This window comes from Juglans regia, chromosome 10 (assembly GCF_001411555.2).
Source record: "Juglans regia cultivar Chandler chromosome 10, Walnut 2.0, whole genome shotgun sequence".
NCBI classification, from domain to species: Eukaryota; Viridiplantae; Streptophyta; class Magnoliopsida; order Fagales; family Juglandaceae; genus Juglans; species Juglans regia.
In genome coordinates this window covers 37,257,297-37,277,592 of record NC_049910.1, presented here as the reverse complement: position 1 = coordinate 37,277,592, position 20,296 = coordinate 37,257,297, and the positions used below count along the sequence as shown (strand labels likewise).

Genomic DNA, 20,296 nt, shown 5'->3' with positions numbered 1-20,296 from the left:
GCTCAAGCTACGATAGATCCAAAGGGAATGGAATTATATATCCTTTATGAAGCCGAAAATCGTGTCTTGGAACGTTCGTGGGTTGAATGAGGCAAATAAGCGTCTTCGCATAAAAAAACTTGTTCAGGTATGGAGGGTAGACATAGTTTGTTTACAAGAAACAAAGTTGAAATTAGTGTCTAGAAGAGTAGTGTGAAGTGTTTGGAGCTGTCCTTATGCAAATTGGATTTAGTTGCCTTCGAACGGGGCTTTAGGTGGTATCTTAGTGATGTGGGATAGAAGGGTGGTGGAGAAAATGGAGGATTTTGTTAGGGAGTACATAGTGGCCTTTTTTTTTAAAGTTGTGGAAGATAACTTTTTATGGACTTTTGCAGGTGTTTACGGGCTGAATGTTGACAGTATCAGAAGATTATTATGGGAAGAACTTGCTGCATTACATAGTTGGTGGGACCTCTCCTGGTGAATAGGAGGAGATTTTAACATCATAAGGTTTCCTAGTGAAAGATCCAGAGACAATCGGTTGCGCCCAGCGATGACAGATTTTTCAGCATGTATTTTTTACTTGAGCCTTGTGGATCTTCCCCTCATATGGGGCTCATTCACTTGGTCCAACAATCAAACGTGGTCTCGGCTGGACAGATTCCTAATCTCACTGGATTGAGAAATCCATTACCCAGAGTTGTGTCAGAAGAGGTTGCCTTGCCTTTGCTCGGATCACTTTTCTATCATGTTGGATGGTGGTGGTATCCAAGGAGGAAGTCGATATTTTAAGTTTGAAAATATGTGACATAAGAGTGAAGGTTTTGTGGATAGGGTAAGAAATTGGTGGTCATCTTATTGGTTTCATGGTACTCATTATTATATACTTGCAGGTAAACTAAAAGTTTTAAATAATGATTTAAAGTTTTGGAACTTCCAATCATTTGGTGACATAAGAGAGCGCAAGAAATCATTAGTGGAGGAACTACAAGGTTTTGAGAGAATACTTGAGGATAGAGCATTATGGTTGAAGGAATGAGACCGATGTACAAAATTTTTGGCATCAAAGTTGGATAAAGTTCTTTCTCTAGAGGAGATCTCTGTGTCAGAAGTCAAGAGTATTGTGGTTGAAGGAAGGGGACCGATGTACAAGATTTTCCACAGGATGGCCAATTCTCATAGGAGATATAATACCATTGAGATGTTGAATATTAATGGTATAGATTGCACGAAGGCTCCTGTGATCCGGGATCACGTGGTGGATTTCTATGAACAATTGTTTACAGAACAAGAGGGGTGGAGGCCAAAACCTGATGGACTTGCGTTCGATTCTATTGAACCACATACAACGTCTTGGTTGGAGAGATCTTTTAAGGAAGGGGATGTCTTTGATGTAGTAAGAGGAATGACTAGTGACAAAGCTCCAGGTCTAGACAGTTTCTCAATGGGTTTCTTCCAAACATGATGGGAAGTAGTGAAGGAGGATACAATGAATGTGTTTCAGGAATTGTTTTTAGTTGGGAAGTGTGAGAAAAGCCTAAATACTACTTTTATTGTTTTGATCCCAAAGAAGAGTGGAGTTTCGGAGGTGAAAGATTATAGGCTCATTAGCCTCATAAATGGGGTATACAAAATTATTCCAAAAGTGCTTGCAAACAGGTTAGGAAAGGTTTTAGGCAAGATAATCATGAAGCCACAAAATGCATTTGTAAGTGGTCGTCAAATTTTGGATTCAGTCCTTATAGCCAATGAATGTTTGGATAGCCGATTAAAGTTTGAGATTGCAGGGATTATTTGTAAGCTAGATATGGAAAATGCATACGATCATCTAAACTGGGGCTTCCTTTTCTTTTTGTTGGAGAGATGTGGTTTTGGGAGAGAGATGGTGTACGTGGATTAGATGGTGTATCTCTACGACAAAGTTCTCAGTTCTTATTAATGGCAGCTCAACTAGTTTCTTCAGCAGATCGCGTGGTCTGAGACAAGGAGATCCACTATCCCCACTTCTCTTTGTTGTTATTATGGAGGCCCTTACTCAGATGTTATTGGCCATGGTTAGAAATGGTTTTGTGGCTGGATTTTTAGTAGGTGACCCCAATAGGGGTTGTCTATCTATTTCTCATCTTTTATTTGCAGATGACACATTAATTTTCTACGAGACAAATCAAGGCACTGAAGGCACTCTTATTATGCTTCAAAGCAGCATCAGGCTTGAGAGTGAACTTTGATAAATCAGAATTAGTACCGGTCGAGAATGTCAGCAACCCTCGACATTTGGCTAGTACACTGGGGTGTAAGGTCGCCTATTTTTCTATGAAATACTTGGGATTGCTGCTGGGGGCAACCTCACGGGCTCTTTCTATTTGGGATTCAGTTATCGAGAATATAGAATGAAGATTGGCAAGGTGGAAGAGATGTTACTTGTTGAAAGGAGGCCTGGTGACTCTAATCAAGAGTACTCTTTCTAACTTACCAACTTATTTTTTGTCTCTATTTCCAATTCCAGTTTGTGTGGCGAAAAAGTTTGAAAACTCCATCGTGATTTCTTATGGAGTGGGATGGGGGACGACTTCAAGTTCCCTAGTCAGTTGGGACAAGGTGTGCAAGCCAATTTCTTCTGGTGGATTGGGGATAAAAAAATATGAGAATTTTCAATAGGATCCTACTCGAGAAATGGCTATAGAGATATAGTATGGAACTAGAAGCCCTATAAAAATTGGTGATTGATTGCAAACATGGAAGTATGTTGGGGGGGATGGTGTACTAGAGAGGTGAACGGGGCCTATGGAGTGAGGATTTAGAAGCACATTAGACGTGGGTAGGGGGTGTTTACCCGCCATGCCAAATTTGTGTTGGGTGTGGGCACTCGGATAAAATTTTGGAGGGACCTATGGTGTGGGGATGACGCTTTAAAAGACTCATTTCCATCTATCTTCTGGTTGGCACGTGACTAAGAAGTTTCAGTGGTAGATCTCATGGATCGATCGGGGGACCAAGTCCAATGGAATGTCACCTTCAGTAGAGCAGTCCAAGACTGAGAAGTAGACAGCTTTGAGACTTTTTTTAAACTAGTGTATTCCGTGAAGTTGAATGGAATACGAGACGAGAAGCTGTGGTGGACACCCGTAGGTAAGGGAGTTTTCTCGGTTCGATCTTATTATAAATTCCTTACTCATTACCGAATACTTTTTTCCCATAGAGGAATCTTTGGAGGAAAAGGCCCCCCCAAAGCACTTTTCTATATTCACTTGGACAGTTACTCTAGGCAAAATTCTGACAACCGATAATCTGAGGAAGTGTCGGGTCGTTATCTTAGATTGGTGTTGTATGTACAAGAAAGCCGGTGAGTCAGTGAATCATCTCTTGCTACATTGTGAGATAGCTAGAGTCTTGTGGATCGAAGTGTTTAGCCGAGTAGAATTAAATTGGATAATGCATGCCACAGTGGTTGAGTTATTGGCCAGCTAGACATTTTTGGGAGGTGCTACACAAATCAAAGTTGTGTGGAAGATGATCTCTATCTGCATTATGTGGTGCATATGGTGAGAGTATAACGATCGGACATTTGAAGATAAGGAGTGGACTCTATAGATTTTAATGGCCTTAATTTACATGATTTTCTTGTTCTCACTTCTGCGACCTAGATAGATTTTTGTTTCTTATATAACATCTTGTATACTTGGGATTTGCCTATTCTTATCAATAATATCGTTTACTTATAAAAAAAAAAATGATTTAATAAATTGTTTTCAAGTTTTAGCAAACAAATGATTAAACCAATCAGCATATGAATACAAACATGCAAGTGTCAAAATAGATTAATGATGTAATGTCACTAATACCTAGGTCTAAGCTTGAACATAATTGCTTACCTAATCTTAGACAGCAAAGTTGGAAGTGTAGTCAGATCTATAAAAATCAGAAGCACAAGAGGTTGGAAAGAAAAGGGGATCGGAGAGGCCCCAGAACTCGTTATCCACGAGATCATGCTGCACATATCTTTGGGGATGTCAGAACATCAAGAAATCCTCGAGACTTTTTTTCTTTTTCCCTTTTGTCTTCAAGTGCAAGGTCATAATGTCTAGTCGTGCAATCTGAATATAATAAGCATACTTCAACATAGTAATGATCGATCAATACTTGGAGAGAATAGAACGTAGTTTATGGTCTCACAAGTGGCCTCTCTCACACCTCCATAGCTTTACCATCATTATTATTGTCCAAGTGTGTTAAGATACATCAAAACAAAATTAGGAGCCGCCTAACACATAAGATCGATAAATCTATGTCCCGTTTGGTTGATAGACTCAATTCAGATTAATTCAATTCAGTCTAGTTTTAAATTCAGTCTAACATCCAAACACTTAATTCTCAAATTAAACTCATCTCAATTCAAAATCTCTTTACATGTAGTCATTCACAACCTTTTTCAACTTCCCATAAATATATCTAAACTTATTTTAATATCTAAACACATTTAAACTCATCTTAGGTAGACCTTACAAAACTTACTCCACAATCTCAACTCACTATTATTTATAAAAAAACTCAATTCAACTCAGCTTAACATCCAAATGCAGTCTACTATTGCTCTTAAAGAATTTGGGACATATTAACTGTTCTCTACTTGCTATACGTAAGTTGTTATAGTAGATGTAGATGAGATATCATAGGATGCAAGAAAAATTTAAAAATCTTAGTTGTAATATTTTCAATCTGACAAGAGTAGTAGTGGCATGGAAAGTATATATATAGTTCACGCTAGCTTACAAATAAAACTTTTTATCTAATAAATTATTAATATTGAAGTGGATGGTACCCGTAATCGTCCAAGACATCTTCCTATTTTTCGTTTTTTTTCTGGATGTTAATCATGCTTAGAACATGCGGGGCTGGCATGCATTGGGTGGAGAGAGAGACTTTCCCTCCCTACGCCACCTAGTAATCAAATGGAACACAAAACCCTACAGTGCAATGCATTCTAATTAAGTAAGAAATAAAGAGATGAAAAGAAGTTTGATTCAAAGTAGGCATCATTGTCTGTATCATATTGATTAATTAATTAATTAAACAGAGAACATGAAGCCCATTTTATGTTTTTAATGGAGATTGTGGGTTTGCAGGAGCTAATAATTAAACACATTTGTTTTGTTATAAATATTTCATTCGTGCTTTGGAGACATGCTGATGCTGTAGTGTAGCTCTGTACCATTTCTTGAAGATTGATGTTCAAAGTGCAAACAAAAAGGCATTTATCAACAGTGGTGGGTGGATGCTTAATTTGCTCAGTCTGTAGGCAATATATAATATATATATATATAATTGGCAAGCTGTCATTGCCACTTTTGCCAATAATGAGTAAAACTAAAGGATTGGTTAATTGTTGTGAAATATCGTCTTGTAAACTTATTGCAAAACGATATATATGTGTCTGCTAAATTGATATTGATTGAAGTCAATAATAATAAATATATATATATATAATCCTTTAGATTCAGAGATGAGTTAAGATAGTTTTAGATGAATTGAATAAAATATTCTTAAAATATTATTTTTATTTTGAGATTTGAAAATATTGAATTTTTTATTATATTTTGTGTAAAAATTTAAAAAAATTATAATGATGAGATGAATTAAGATGAGATGGATTGAACGAGTCCTTAGTGTCGAGTTCTATTCATTTTTGTGCAAGGCATATGCTGGCTTATAAACTTCTAGAGGGTATACACATGAACTAAATCTAATAATCTTCATTGTTTTTTGTAAGAATTTTTTTGGAGGACATGCAATCAAATATTTTAGGAGCCACTCTATTATATCTCTTTTTCTTTCATACATAAATGGTAATGGTATCCTTACCCTACTCTTGTTTTGGTAATTTTCTTAAAAAGCCCACCTTTGTAAGGGAAACATATGACGTTGCTGATTGGACCACATAGTTTGATAGACTACCCGTGACTTTTGCTCATCTAGGAAGAAGTGGAAAACTGACTACTTTAAATATTATAATTATTATGGCATATTCAACCAAAGAAAGAAAAAAAGAAAAAAAAAAAAAAAGAAAAAAAAAGAGAGAAGAAATCTTCCTTGGGAGAATAATATACATAGTGGTGGGTCTAATCTAATGCCAACCGGAGATTGTAATCATTGAGCTAATTTTGTTGCCCACTATGGTCCATAGGAAGAGCATAAAATTCATAGCATTAACTTGGTAACATTAACAACTGAAAATAAATAAATAATTAAAAAAAGTAACAAAGCTTCCAAAGCCATCATGTGGAAGTGGGTTACAATTTAGCTTGGCCCTACCTCCCAATTTAAACCAATAATTTAGCAAACTCTTATATGGAACAATGTTTTTAAGCATAGGGTGGGAGTGATAAGGGACGTTGAACTAAAGTCATAATTTTGCAGAAATTTGGAAAGAATTAGTACAAAAGCTGAGTATGGAAGAATTGGACATAACTGCTATGATTACAAAACTGATTTGGTTTAGAAGGAATTCTGTTCTTCATGGCAAAGAGTTTCATCATCCTAGATTCCTTATAACCAAAGCTACAGAGGATTACCATTTGTTCTAGATGGCTCAAGAGAGGAAGTCATCACTAGGTGTTACTGTTGCTCAGAGATTTGCTTGGACTAAGCCACCTGTTGACTGGTTTAAAATGAATTGGGATGCATCATGTGCTCAATCTAGAGGAATGGTAGGCATTATAGTGATTATAAGAGATACTAGTGGCCAGGTAATTGGATGTTGTCGTGCCTCAAAGCCCTTTGTTGCTAATTCTTTCATGGATGAAGCTATTGCATTGCAAGTGGCTGTCAATTTTTGTAAGGATATGAGGATTAAAAGGGTGATGCTAGAAGATGATTCTTTGCAAGTGGTTCAATATTTGCATAAAGATAGCCGCATAAAGATAGCCATGATATGAGACCAGTTGGCCTGCTCTTGGAAGACACATAATTGCTGCTCAAGTCATTTGTTCAATGATCTATTCATCATACAAATAGGCTAGCAAATGAAGCTGTACACTACCTTGCTCAAGATGCTAGAGATGTTGTGTTAGATGTGGAAATGATTCCTGATTATATTAAGTCTATTTTTTAAAGGAAGCTTTGTAATGGTTGATTGATTAATAAAGCATCTTTCTTTAAAAAAAAAAACTTTATCCAATCTACATTATTAGAGATTATTGTTTTTGTATAAATCTGTACACTTGAAAGAAAAAATTTATCTCTAAGTTCATATATTAACACATCCAACATACTACTGATATAAAAATCGACTAACATAAGAAGTATTTGTATTTGTATTTTATTTTATAATTATAATGAGTCTTAGAATAAATAAATAGTACATTAATGCAGGCTTGTAAATAGTAATTGATAATAGCTAACATGGAAAGTACAAATTTGCACATCTTTTTTGCTCTATAAACCCAATTATTGTTCATCCTCTTTATCCAAATAGTAATTCATCCCTTGTAAATCTAAATACTATTAAAATAGTAATCAAGCAATTCACCCAAGTATCTATATAAGCAAGGTAGGGTCTATCTGTTTTGATGTGTCTCTGTTTCGATTTAAAATTTATAATTTCATAAGAAAATTCTAAAAAGATTTCTATGAGAAAAAGAAAAAGAAATAAATATGATAATAGATGGCCGGAGAGTATGCACAAAGATAATAGAATAGGGATGTTGATGTTACAGTAAAAGAAAGTCTTTTTTATTAAATAAGATAGTTTTTACACATTCCACTCACAATATTCCTTCACCACTCCACAAATAATTATTTTTTTAAATATAAAAAAAATGCACTGATATGTATATCTAGGATGCACATTTGTATACACCCAAGAAATGTCTTTTGTCAACCTCTCTCTCTCTCTCTCTCTCTCTCTCTCTCTCTCTCCCCTTGACTCTGCAGACTAGCAGTAAACAAGTGTGTCCATCTTTAATCCCTTAACAGTCTTTCAAATTCGCAACACCAAAAACAAAATAGTAAATATAAATACAAAAATTAAAATAAGGAACCAGAGTTTGAAAATAAAATAAAATATCACTTTATAAATAGTCACTTTTTTAATTATTAAAAAAATAAAAATACTCAAAAGATAATTTTAATGGAGTAAAATCATGAGCCAAAGATCATTTTTTATTTATTTATAAAGGTTTTGGTTTGGTATTTTCTTTGGACAATGCTACTTAGTCCATCATTTTACTTCCTCAAAATTATTATAGTGCAAGTGTAATTTTTTTTTTATTTTAAATAATTTAAAAAATGAGAGAGCGGGGTAATTTAGCATTTTTCTTTTTCTTGTTCTTTTTCTTTTTCTTGGCGGTTTTGGTGTGTTACTGGACTTGGTTTTGTTTGCTACTGCTTAATTTCCCCCCCACATGATGATATAATAATCATGCGGCTCTTAACCTCAAGATCAAGAGCTTGACACCAAACTGAATAGTAACAGACGCTGGGGGGGAGAGAGTGTGCTTGTTTTTTTGTGTTGGTTTAAAGAGGAAAAAGAAAGGGTCCACTTTTTTTATGCCAGCCTGATTGTTGATTCCATTTGGGTTGTGTTTAACGCAAATTTTCTCGATGATGGTGTTTGCTTTGAAGTCGTTTCACTCTTGAATCTTGATGTTTCTTTTAGGCCGTACAGTGCTTGGGGAGGCAGAAAGAACCAGTTATAGAAAAAGGCCAGCTGTTTTCTCATCTTCTTGATGATTCCCTCACAATTTTGTCAAAATAACAACTGGGTTTGGTTCAACTTGATGTTTGGCATGATTAGTACTCCTTAGTATCCTCCAAAAGAGGTTGCGTCACTTTGTTTTCTTGGCATGGTGAATGATTGGAGCCGGGTTTGTCAAGATAGGAACTGAGTTTCCTGCATTTTCACCCTTTTTCTTGTGGCGGGTTTTCCATAAAGCATTGGTCTTGTTGAGCCTGCTAAGGTGGGTTTGGTGAAGAATCTTGTGGATTTTCTGCAATTTTACCCTTCTTGTGGAATTGTCAATGGTTTTCTTATAGAGGCATGTTTGGATGACGTGTTCTGCCGGAGCTGTGGTCTTTCTCAAGCTTTCAAGGCTCTTCGTGAAGATAGTCAGATACATAGGTGTGCTTTGGTTAGGATGTCGCTGAGTTGCGAGCTTTCTGGCTTGACTGGAAGATTACCGGCCTGTTCCAAGTTGAAGACGGCCACGGAACCGTCGCATGGGCCAAACTCCGCCAGACAATGGAGAAGGAAGTTTCTGTTTCTCTTGCTTATACTTGTTGCTCTTGGAAGCATTTGTTTTTTATCAAGGTTTCATGGTTGGACTTCGAGGGCGAAGAATAAGACTCCTAATTCTTGTAAAGGAAAAGCTCAAATCTTGCTACAAGAATTCAATATCAGCAGGAATCATCTTCACGCTTTGGCATCCTTATTCTCTACATCAGATCAGGTACTGTGTCTATAGTTCTTAAAATTCCGTCTTTAGTAGGTTCCGGACTCTTCCTGTTTTGGTCTCAACTGTCTCATTGTAGCCTGAAATGTTTTTTGCTTTGCTTTGTACATTTTAATTCTTTGTGGAAACTTGTCTGCATTTAACACATGACATCTTTGTGGAACCTAGTTTGTAGGAAAAATCGGTTTCGAAATTAGAGATGGACTAGGGATGCAGGGTAAGGCATGAAGCTGAGTATATGATAAGAATACAGCGAGCGGCTTCTCTCCTATGATTATTTGTATTTTTATTGCTAGGATAACCGAGTGTGAAAACTATCTGTATCTTCTTGAAATCGAATTAGGGTTAGTATGTCATGGTGATTTTGTCATTGTCATCCAAGATTGATGGATCGACTCCTATTGATTTGTCCCAGTGCTCAATGCTTCGTATTTAAACTTTTATTTGTATGCGCAGTGTTGCTTTTCTTCTCCCCTCATTCCCTTCTCTTTAAAACTGCATCGATTCGAATATGTTAAATTATTTTGGAAATCATGCGCAATGAGGGGTGCAAAGAAATGTGAAAGTATAAGTGGACTATAGTAGGAGCTGCTTACCTGTCCGGGTGTTAGTACTCAAAATTATCCGTATCTTCTTGAAATTGAATTAGGGTAAGCACGCTTTGGATGAGCTGTCAGCTCAGACATCTTGGTTTATGATTCCACACTAGAAGTTCCCTTCGATTACCTGTTCCCTTTTTCTTTAAACTACATCGATTGGAATATGTTAGAATTATTTTGGAAATCATGCGCAATGAGGGGTGCAAGGAACTGTGAAAGTTTAAGTGGACTATAGTAGAAGCTGCTTACCTGTCCGGGTGTTACTTAGTACTCAAAACTATCTGTATCTTCTTGAAATCGAATTAGAGTAAGCAGGCTTTGGATGAGCTTTAAGCTCAGACATCTTGGTTTACGATTCCACAGTAGAAGTTCCCTTCAATTACCTGTTACACAATTCTGGCAGGTGGATTCGTGTATCCTGGATTCCAATAGATGGGTCAGAAGGGCCTGCTATGCTGAGGTTCCTTGTCATTAAAAAAATCATAGTAGTGTCAAAAATTTTTGTGACTAGACAGATGAAAAATTAAGATTTCTAGGCTGGCTTGGGAAGGAGGATCACAGGATGATAATCGGCATATCTCTATGATTTTATGTGATATATATTTTGAGATTTTAGTTATTTAACCATTGATCACACCATGTGAAAGATTTTTTTGTTGAATTGACTTCCTACATATGAAACCACCACTTGTCCTAAAAGCTTAAGCTGGTAGGCAGAGGTTTATTACGATATCTTTAACATATCTTAACACACTCCCTCATGTGCGGGCCATACTCCCCCTTAATAAGGGACCCAATGCACGGAATAATTAATTAGTTGGGTGGAGTGTAGAGTCAGGGTTTAAACTTGAGACCTCTGCTCTGATACCATGTGTAACCATCACTTGTCCCAAAAGGTTAAGTTGGTAGGAAGAAGTAGATTACTATATCATTAATATATCTTAAACACTACATACTTTCTCCCTTCTGATAATGACCCTATGTGAATAAAGGGCCTGAGACGACTTTCAAGATATATTAGGTGAAAAGATGCATGGTTTTGTTGTCATTGTGTACTTCTTGCTGCATTTGATCAGTTCCTCTCACTAGTTAATGTGTGGCAGATAATATCCCTCCACTGTACCAAAGAATTAGGGCCCAAAATGCTGTTAAGTGATGGCATTACTTGTGCTCTGAGATTACCATGTTCGGAGGTAGAGGCATTTCACAGGCAGCATAGATGGATTGCAGAAAATGATGAACATAGAGACCAATGCCCAGTTCGAGATGAGTGCATCACCAGGAAGGTTGGCATGCCAATGCTAGACGACCATTCTGTACCTTTTATTTCACCATCTAAAATCTCAACAACACCAGCAAATCATCAGGTTTGTGGAAAGAAATGACCATGTTGCTGTAAAATGACATACGAGTGTTTCATGCTTGAAGGTTTCAATCTTGCCATAGAATTTTCTTCCTATTGGCTCGCGTACCCATAAGATAGTGTGAGAGAGAAAGAGACAGAGATAGAGAGAGAGTGAGAGAGAGAGAGGAATAAGAAGTAATAGGTATGGATACTGAATGTGCAAGCATATTCCATCAATATACTTAATGTAGAACGTATGCTCTTATACACAAGAGGATAACTATGTGCACACCATGCCTACCAACAGTTTAATAGTTCTATGGGAACCATGTACGCAAACAAATTGACCATGTTGCTGTAAAATGGAATATGAGGGTTTCATGCTTGAAGATTTCAATCTTGCCATAGAATTTTCTTCCTATTGGCTCGCATACCCATAAGATAGTGTGAGAGAGCATGAGACAGAGATAGAGAGAGAGTGAGAGAGAGAGAGGAATAACAAGTAATAGGTATGGATACTGAATGCACAAGCATATTCCATCAATATACTTAATGTAGAATGTATGCTCTTAGACACAAGAGGATAACAATGTGCATACCATGCCTACCAACAGTTTAATAGTTCTATGGGAACCATGTATGCTCTAAAAAATAGGTTACTTTTCTGCACAAAACAACATAAAAGGTCGATGATAAAATTTAATAAAGCAGGCTGTCTTGGCCTTTAAAAAAACAAAAGGTCGATGATAAAATGGATAAAGAACAATTGTGTTCTAGTTTTTGGTAAACTCTAATTAGGTTATCCTCATGTATACTCCCTGTATACTTGGGCTTTGCCTACTTCTATGAATAAAACTTCTTGATTACCTATAAAAAAAAAAAAAAAAATTGTGTTCTACTTTTGGTGGTGGGCTGTAATTTAGCTTCTCCAATTTGGTTGAATTCATCGACACTGGTACATTCCAAGATTGAATTTATTTTCAACAATTGGATAAAATATTTTCGTTCCTTTTTTTCTTATAGTGTAGTTTGGAGAGGGGGTGAGCTGTATTCATACATCATGAGATGTTTCCATTTCTAGATCATGCATTTAATAGACTTTTATACCTCAACACCGTACTTTAAAATTTGAAAATTTGAGCTAGGGCTTTATGTCTTAGGAATACTCGTGCATCAAAATTCCTTTTTATGCTTTCTAAATGAAGATTCATATATATATATATATATATTTATCTGTAAACAAGAATTTTATTGATGATATAAATAGGCATAGCTCAAGTACAAGGGATATATACAAGGACGACACCTAAGAGCTTCCTGATTCAAAATTCATATTGAGAGAGATAAATGTTTGGACAATGCAAAAGTTATAACCATGAGTGATGATATAAAAAGAAAAAAAAAAAAAAAAAAACTAATTTGCTTCTTTCTTTGTCTCCAACCAGAATGAAATCCTATCAGAGACACTGGCCTTCTTAGAGAAAGAGTACTGTGTAAGTTTCTGTACTTTTGTAAAAGCAACTTGGTTACTCCTGGTAGTTGCAGTGAGTTGCAAGATGTCTGGTTTGCAATTGAAATTATGGAGGAACCAAAGGAAGAAGGTTATCAATCAACCTCCAGTGGCTCAGCAGCAGCAGCAGCAGAAGCAGCAGCAACAGCAAGTGCATAGTCCTCCTAAAGGTGCTGGGAAGTGGAGAAAGAAGCTCCTGCGTGTATTTATGTTACTTGGAATTGCTGTGTCAATTTGGTTATTTTGGTACTTGAATGAAGAAATAGTTTTGAGGAGGGAGGAAACACTAGCCAACATGTGTGATGAGCGAGCCCGGATGTTGCAGGATCAGTTCAATGTGAGCAAGAACCATGTTCATGCCTTGGCTATCCTAGTCTCCACATTTCACCATCGAAAACATCCTTCAGCAATTGATCAGGTGAATATCCCATCTTCCTTTAAATTTTTCTTTTTATATTGCTTGTTTAATTTAATTTTATTATGATTCTATATCAATGGTTACAATCACACTCAATGCCCTATAGGTTTGTGTAATGCTGGTTTGATGATATTACTTGTATGTTAACATTTTAGAGCTTCTTTTACAAATTTCTCCCTCTGAATGTTAACTGAGAATCCAATGAAACTAAATAGTTACTTGGACGTCAAATAGGAAGAAGAGTATTGCCGCATCCCTAGTAAACTCATCAATTCCGAAGTGATTGATGTAGGAAACAAGTCAAAATTGTACTCTTGATCGCATTATGTTAAGTTTGAAGTTTTATCTTTGATTGCAGAAAACATTTGGTGAATATACTGAGAGAACAGCTTTTGAGAGACCACTTACTAGTGGTGTTGCTTATGCTTTGAAAGTTCTTCACTCAGAGAGGGAGCAATTTGAAAAACTGCACGGATGGGTGATCAAGAAAATGGAAACAGAGGACCAGACTCTAGTACAAGATTGTATTCCAGAAAATTTGGATCCTGCACCCGTTCAAGATGAATATGCACCTGTGATATTTTCTCAAGAAACTGTCTCCCATATTGTCTCTATTGACATGATGTCTGGAAAGGTGTGCTTCATTTAGTTAATGGTGATTCCGCATTGAGTACACTCCTTTCTGGTTAATTTTTTTGATCAGTAAATAAGAACTTTACTTGTAAGAAAAGTAGGCGTAGCCCAGCTACACAGGACATAGACAAAAGCAACACCTATGCATGATTGTCTAAAGATACAATGAAATCATGAATGTTCATGCCATTAAAATATATTACTATAGACCAATGGAATAAGGTCTGGTTCATCAAGAAACTCATACTTATGTTTACAATTTTAGCTCTGGGAAAAATCCAAGACTCCTTGAAATAGATGTGCTATAGAGCTGCCAGTGGATCTTGTTTAGTCTCTTGTAAGATTCTGTGTAATGGAGCTTATCCCAGTCGGTTTCATGGACTTAGACATTGACCAAATTAGATGAGACTTGGACATTGACCAAGTTAGATGGTTGAAATCATTTACAAATATTTGATATAAAAAATGTTTGGTCGAGGAATTTAAAGCATTTTATTTATGCTGTCTTGGAATGCAGTGTGTTTAGGATGTCGTCAGTCAAAGTTATGCAATCATTACATATGCATGAGCAGGTTGGTTCTTATTGGGCTAATTAAAATGGACCTGTACTTCAGGACTGTACTCAGCCTCGCACTTTCAAAGATCTACCATTTGAGATTTTCATCTCCTTTTATCATTAGGGGTCAAGATTGGAAGTACTTTAAAATGATTGATGTTTAAGCATGTCTCTTTAAGATTTATGCTCACTTCTCTTGAAGATCACATCATTTTCCACCCATATATCTGATTTCATTAATATGAAAACTTGATATGTAGACCTATAAAAATATATGCTATTTATGTTGTAAAATAGAAAGATCGTGAGAACATCTTGCGAGCAAGGGAAAACGGAAAGAGAGTGCTTACCATTTAAGACCTTCATCTCATTTTATCATTACGGGTCAAGATTGGAAGTACTTTACAATGATTTATGTTTAAGCACGTCTCTTAAAGATTTATGCTTAGGCACGTCTCTTGAAGATCACATCATTTTCCACCCATAGATCTGATTGCATTAATATGAAAATCTGATATTTAGACCTATAAAAATATTTGAAAAATTGCTATTTATATTGTAAAATAGGAAGATCGTGAGAACATCTTGCGAGCAAGGGCAACCGGAAAGGGAGTGCTTACATCTCCTTTTAAGCTATTGAAATCCAATCATCTTGGTGTTATACTCACATTTGCTGTTTATGACACTGACCTCCCTTCAGATGCTACGCCAGAGCAACGTGTTGAAGCTACTGTGGGGTAATATTCTCTTTTCAGTAAACTCATATATGCCTAGTTGTGGAATATCAGTGTTATATCAATGAGCTGGAACTAACTCTTATGCTGGGGATCTCTCTTTAAAAAGATATCTGGGTGCGTCTTATGATGTCCCATCACTGGTGGAGAAGCTTCTGCACCAACTTGCCAGCAAGCAAATGATTCTTGTGAATGTTTATGATTCAACTAATGCATCTTCTCCCATCAACATGTATGGTACTGAAATCACTGATACTGGCCTATTGCACGTTAGCAACCTTGATTTTGGGGATCCACTACGGAAGCATGAGATGCATTGCAGGTTAGGTCCACAAGTTATTATGTCCACACATCAGCCCAAGATGTTGAATCATATTCTCCTTATTTAATTCCTCCTCCCTTCCGTCTTGTTTGAACCTGTCCCAGCTACAAACGCCTTCCTACCACAGCACATAATAATGTTCCTCTTGTTGCAGGTTCAAACAGAAACCTCCTTTACCATGGACTGCAATAAATGCATCAGCAGGACTCCTAGTTATAACTTTGCTTGTTGAACATATATTTTATGCCGCCATAAGTCGAATTGAAAAGGTGGAGGATGACTATTGTAAGATGGAGGAACTCAAAGTTCGTGCTGAAGCTGCAGATGTGGCAAAATCTCAGGTGCCATTTATTTCTGGTCCTTCTTTTGTGGTGGGTGGGGGGATAATTGTTGTCATTAGAAATACTGAAAGATGACGCACTATGTTTCTCGTACTAACATAGTAACATGATTTTTGCATTCACAGCTTTAGATAATAATATCATGAGGTTCAATTTTCTTTTTCATTTTTCCTCTTATCCTTGCTAGTTTATTTGTTACATAATGTTTCTTCAAGAGATTGTGTCACTGAGGTTTTCTCTCCCTGCAGTTTCTTGCAACTGTTTCCCACGAGATCAGGACTCCAATGAATGGTGTTTTAGGTACAAGGAGTCTTTTAGTTACAAAGTATGTTCTGTGACGCTTAGGATTAAACAAGATACGATTTGCAATCTTGTTACAGGTATGCTCCAGATGCTCATGGATACTGATCTTGATGCAAACCAATTAGATTTTGCGCAGACTGCTCATAACAGTGGGAAAGATCTAATATCGCTGATAAATGAGGTTCTTGATCGAGCTAAGATAGAATCAGGGAGGCTTGAGCTTGAAGCTGTACCTTTTGATATCCGTGCTGGTCTCGATAATGTTTTATCACTTCTCTCAGGAAAATCTAAAGAAAAAGGGATTGAGGTAAATCAAGTTACTTCCTTTTCTTCTATTGCTTTATTCTTCTGCTACTCTTGTTGATATCGGTTAAATAAACTTGATTGTGGGTTCCCTTGTGTGAGAGAAGTTGGCAGTTTATGTCTCCAATCAAGTACCTGAAGTCATTATTGGTGACCCTGGACGGTTCAGGCAGATAATCACAAATCTTGTTGGAAATTCAATTAAGGTACAGTTGTTTTTCTTGCTAGTTTTTCTTTTGAACCCCCCCACCCCAAATATATATATGTATGAAAAATAAAAGTTGAAGGAAAAAATTAAAATATCCCTATTATTTGGAATTATCATGAAAGAGATTTCCCTTGACTTGCACAACATATGTGAGTTGAGGCCTGCCATCACATGGAATCATGATCTCCATGCATTTTCACACACTACACTTTTTTATACTCAGCATGCCAATCAGATGAGAATTTTAAAAACCTTCTATTATGCACGATAATGCATCATTTAGGACCTTGTTTCTGAATGCATAAGTTTGGCCCGCTAATGTTTTACATTTTTAAACTGTGCAGTTCACTAATGACAAAGGACATATATTTGTCTCAGTGCATCTGGCAGATGAAGTGTTGGATGCCCCAAATAATATGGATGAAGTGCTGAGACAAGGCTTGAGTTTTGTTCAAGACAACTATGACAAATCTTGTAATTCATTGAGTGGGATTCGTGTGGTTGAAAGAAGGAAAAGCTGGGAACATTTTACAAAGCTAAGCAGCAGAAACTCCATGGAGGAACCCGAAATGATCAGATTACTAGTAACGGTTGAGGATACAGGTGTAGGAATTCCTCTTGAAGCACAAAGCCGCATCTTCACACCTTTCATGCAGGCTGACAGTTCCACTTCACGAACATATGGTGGGACTGGAATAGGATTGAGCATATGCAAATGTCTGGTGGATCTCATGGGTGGGGAGATCGGGTTTGTGAGTGAACCTGGCATTGGCAGTACTTTTTCATTTACTGGACCTTTCAGAAAAGGAGAAAAAACTTCTCTGGATACGATGTGGCAACAGTATGACCCAGCTGTTTTAGAGTTCCAAGGATTGAGAGCATTGGTAATTGATAACAGAGCCATCCGAGCTGAGGTCACAAGATATTATCTGCAGAGATTGGGTATAACCGCGGATATAGCTTTCAGTCTGAAATCAGCATGCTCTTATCCATCAAGTGCTTGCAACACAAGGTAGATCCCTAGCTTATTTGTAGCCTCGGCTACTTTTTTTGAACTCTTTTGTTTTGTGAGCTGGACTCTTTACATCAAATAGTTTTTCTTGTCAGAGCACATACCTTGGAAATGTCTAAAGGAACGTTTATTATCTGCCTTAGCACGAAATTAGGAAAAAATAAAGGAACTTATCATTAGTTAATCAAATTATAAAGATTACTTACAGTTTTACTGTGTTGTTAATGCTTGAATTTGCTGAAACATTGTTGTTTGTCTGGTTTGCAGAGTATCAACAAATTTGGCCATGGTCCTTATTGAGAAAGATGCTTGGGATAAAGAAACTGCTCTCTTATTCTTTCATTCAGTCAAAGATCACATACAAAAAATCACGAAGGAGGTCCCCATAAATCATCCAAAGACTTTTCTCTTGGCTACAGCTATTAGTCCCACCGAATGCAATGAGCTCAAATCTGCTGCTTTTGTAGATAATGTACTGATTAAGCCTTTTCGGTTAAGTGCCTTAGTTGCCTGCTTCCAAGAAGCCCTTGGAAGTGGTATGAAGAGGCAGGTAAACAGAAAAAAAGCATCTGCTCTTGGAAATTTGCTAAGAGAAAAGCGAATTTTGGTAGTGGATGACAATGCAGTTAATAGAAAAGTGGCAGAAGGTTCTCTTGCGAAGTGTGGAGCAATTGTGACCTGTGTGGAGAGTGGCAAGGCTGCTTTAGCAATGCTTAATCCCCCACACAACTTTGATGCTTGCTTTATGGATCTCCAGATGCCAGAAATGGATGGGTAGTCATTTTTTCTGTTCTTTGCACCACAATTTCCTACTTAATTTAGTAATGCAAACGGATTTAGTTTACTCATCAGACAAAACTGGGGACCTTGATTGTCTACCAGTAATTTTTTTAAGCCATATAAAGTAGAGAAATGATACTTGCAGTCGTGTAGTGCGCAAGCATCGCGCAACCCTTTTGAAAAAAGTGAGTAAATATGTGACCCATTTGAAAAAACTAATTTTTTAATAGTGGACCCTACTCTTTTTCAAAAGGATTGTGCGGCGCTTGCGCACTCCACGACTCTGTCTAGCATTACTCATAATAAGATTTTGTTTAACCCTTGTCTATAAAAAAGGGAGTTTGTTTAACCAAGTCATTAAAAAAGAGTTTATCATTATTTTTTGTTGATTGGATTTTATGCCCAATAATCATTAAGTTTTCATTGAGCTTGGAAAGTGCTATATATTTGGATTGCCTTTAATTGTAGCATCTCATATGGCAGGATTTTCACTTATTAAACCCTGTCCTATGTGCGGGTTCAATTCTTATACTTTTACAATTATGTAGGTTTGAAGCGACAAGGCAAATCCGCTGTGTAGAGTGTAAGGTTAATGAGAAAATTGCATCGGGGGAAGCATTGATAGAAATTTTTGGGAATGTAGCACATTGGCACACTCCAATATTAGCAATGACGGCTGATGTTATTGAAGCTTCAATTGAAGAGTGCATGAAGTGTGGGATGGATGATTATGTGGCAAAACCATTTGAAGTGGGAGACCTTTACTCAACATTGGCACGTTTCTTTGAGACTGGTTAATGAGCCGGACTAACACATGACCATGTTCATCAGTGTCAAGCCAAGAAGTTGATCAGCATAACCTGTGGGATTGACCCTCATACATTAGAGTTCTCCAGCTAATGTCAAGCTGGACTGCTATGAGCTGGTGGTCAAGCCAATACCAACTGCATTTTCCCCATCTTCTCAGTTCTGGTAATTTCAGCATTGCTATAGCCTGGTGTTTTGAATGTGAGCATGCATATATATTGTAGGTCATGTAATGTACTGCATGATTCATGTTAACCATGTTCAACTATATTCTACGTTCTGTACACGAGAATATGGTACTTGTGACCTTTTTCACCATACTAGTTATTTGTCTCAGGAATCTGGGTTTGACAAATGTAACATGTTCAACTATATGCAAAATACTTGAGGAGATCGATCAAGTGCCTACCAGTTTATCATCAATGCCACATGTCCTGATCACCCGCCAAGGACTGTATGACCTACTGCTCTGTGTATATAGGCCCCTTTGTTTGTATATTTGTGCCCCTGTTTTCTTTTCTTTTTCATGCATTGTCCACCGAAGGAAGTTAAGGATAAAATGTAATGAAACTACAATCATTCATTTTTTAGCATCTGCTGAGATAGATGATCTATCTTTCACCTTCACAGGATTTGTATTAGTGTGTTACCTGACTTGTAGCGTATTTTTGGCATAGTGAAATAATAACTAGCTTGCTTAATCCAGGAAAACCCTGTTATTTAATAAGCTTGTTGATCAAACATTAGCTCCCCAACAGGAGTTCTAAAGTGTTTGAGAGGTACTACAATGTACAAAAGAGTATTGGTGGCACATAAAGCCCTGTGAAAATGTATGCTAAATACATATACTGGTGAATGAATTGGGGCACAGACAAAACCCATGGCTTGCCCAGTTGCTACTCCAAAGAGGAGAGAAAAAATACGACCTTGGAACCTACCGTTGTAACCAGATTTGAAGATGTATATTACAACTCCATAACCAATCATAGAAATGCAATTT

General features: G+C 36.9%; 1 pseudogene; it reads left to right on the top strand.

The window, feature by feature from the left end:
* The first annotated feature begins 8,478 nt into the window (after positions 1 to 8,478).
* On the top strand, positions 8,479 to 20,182 carry LOC108994077 (annotated as a pseudogene).
* The last annotated feature ends 114 nt before the right edge of the window (positions 20,183 to 20,296 follow it).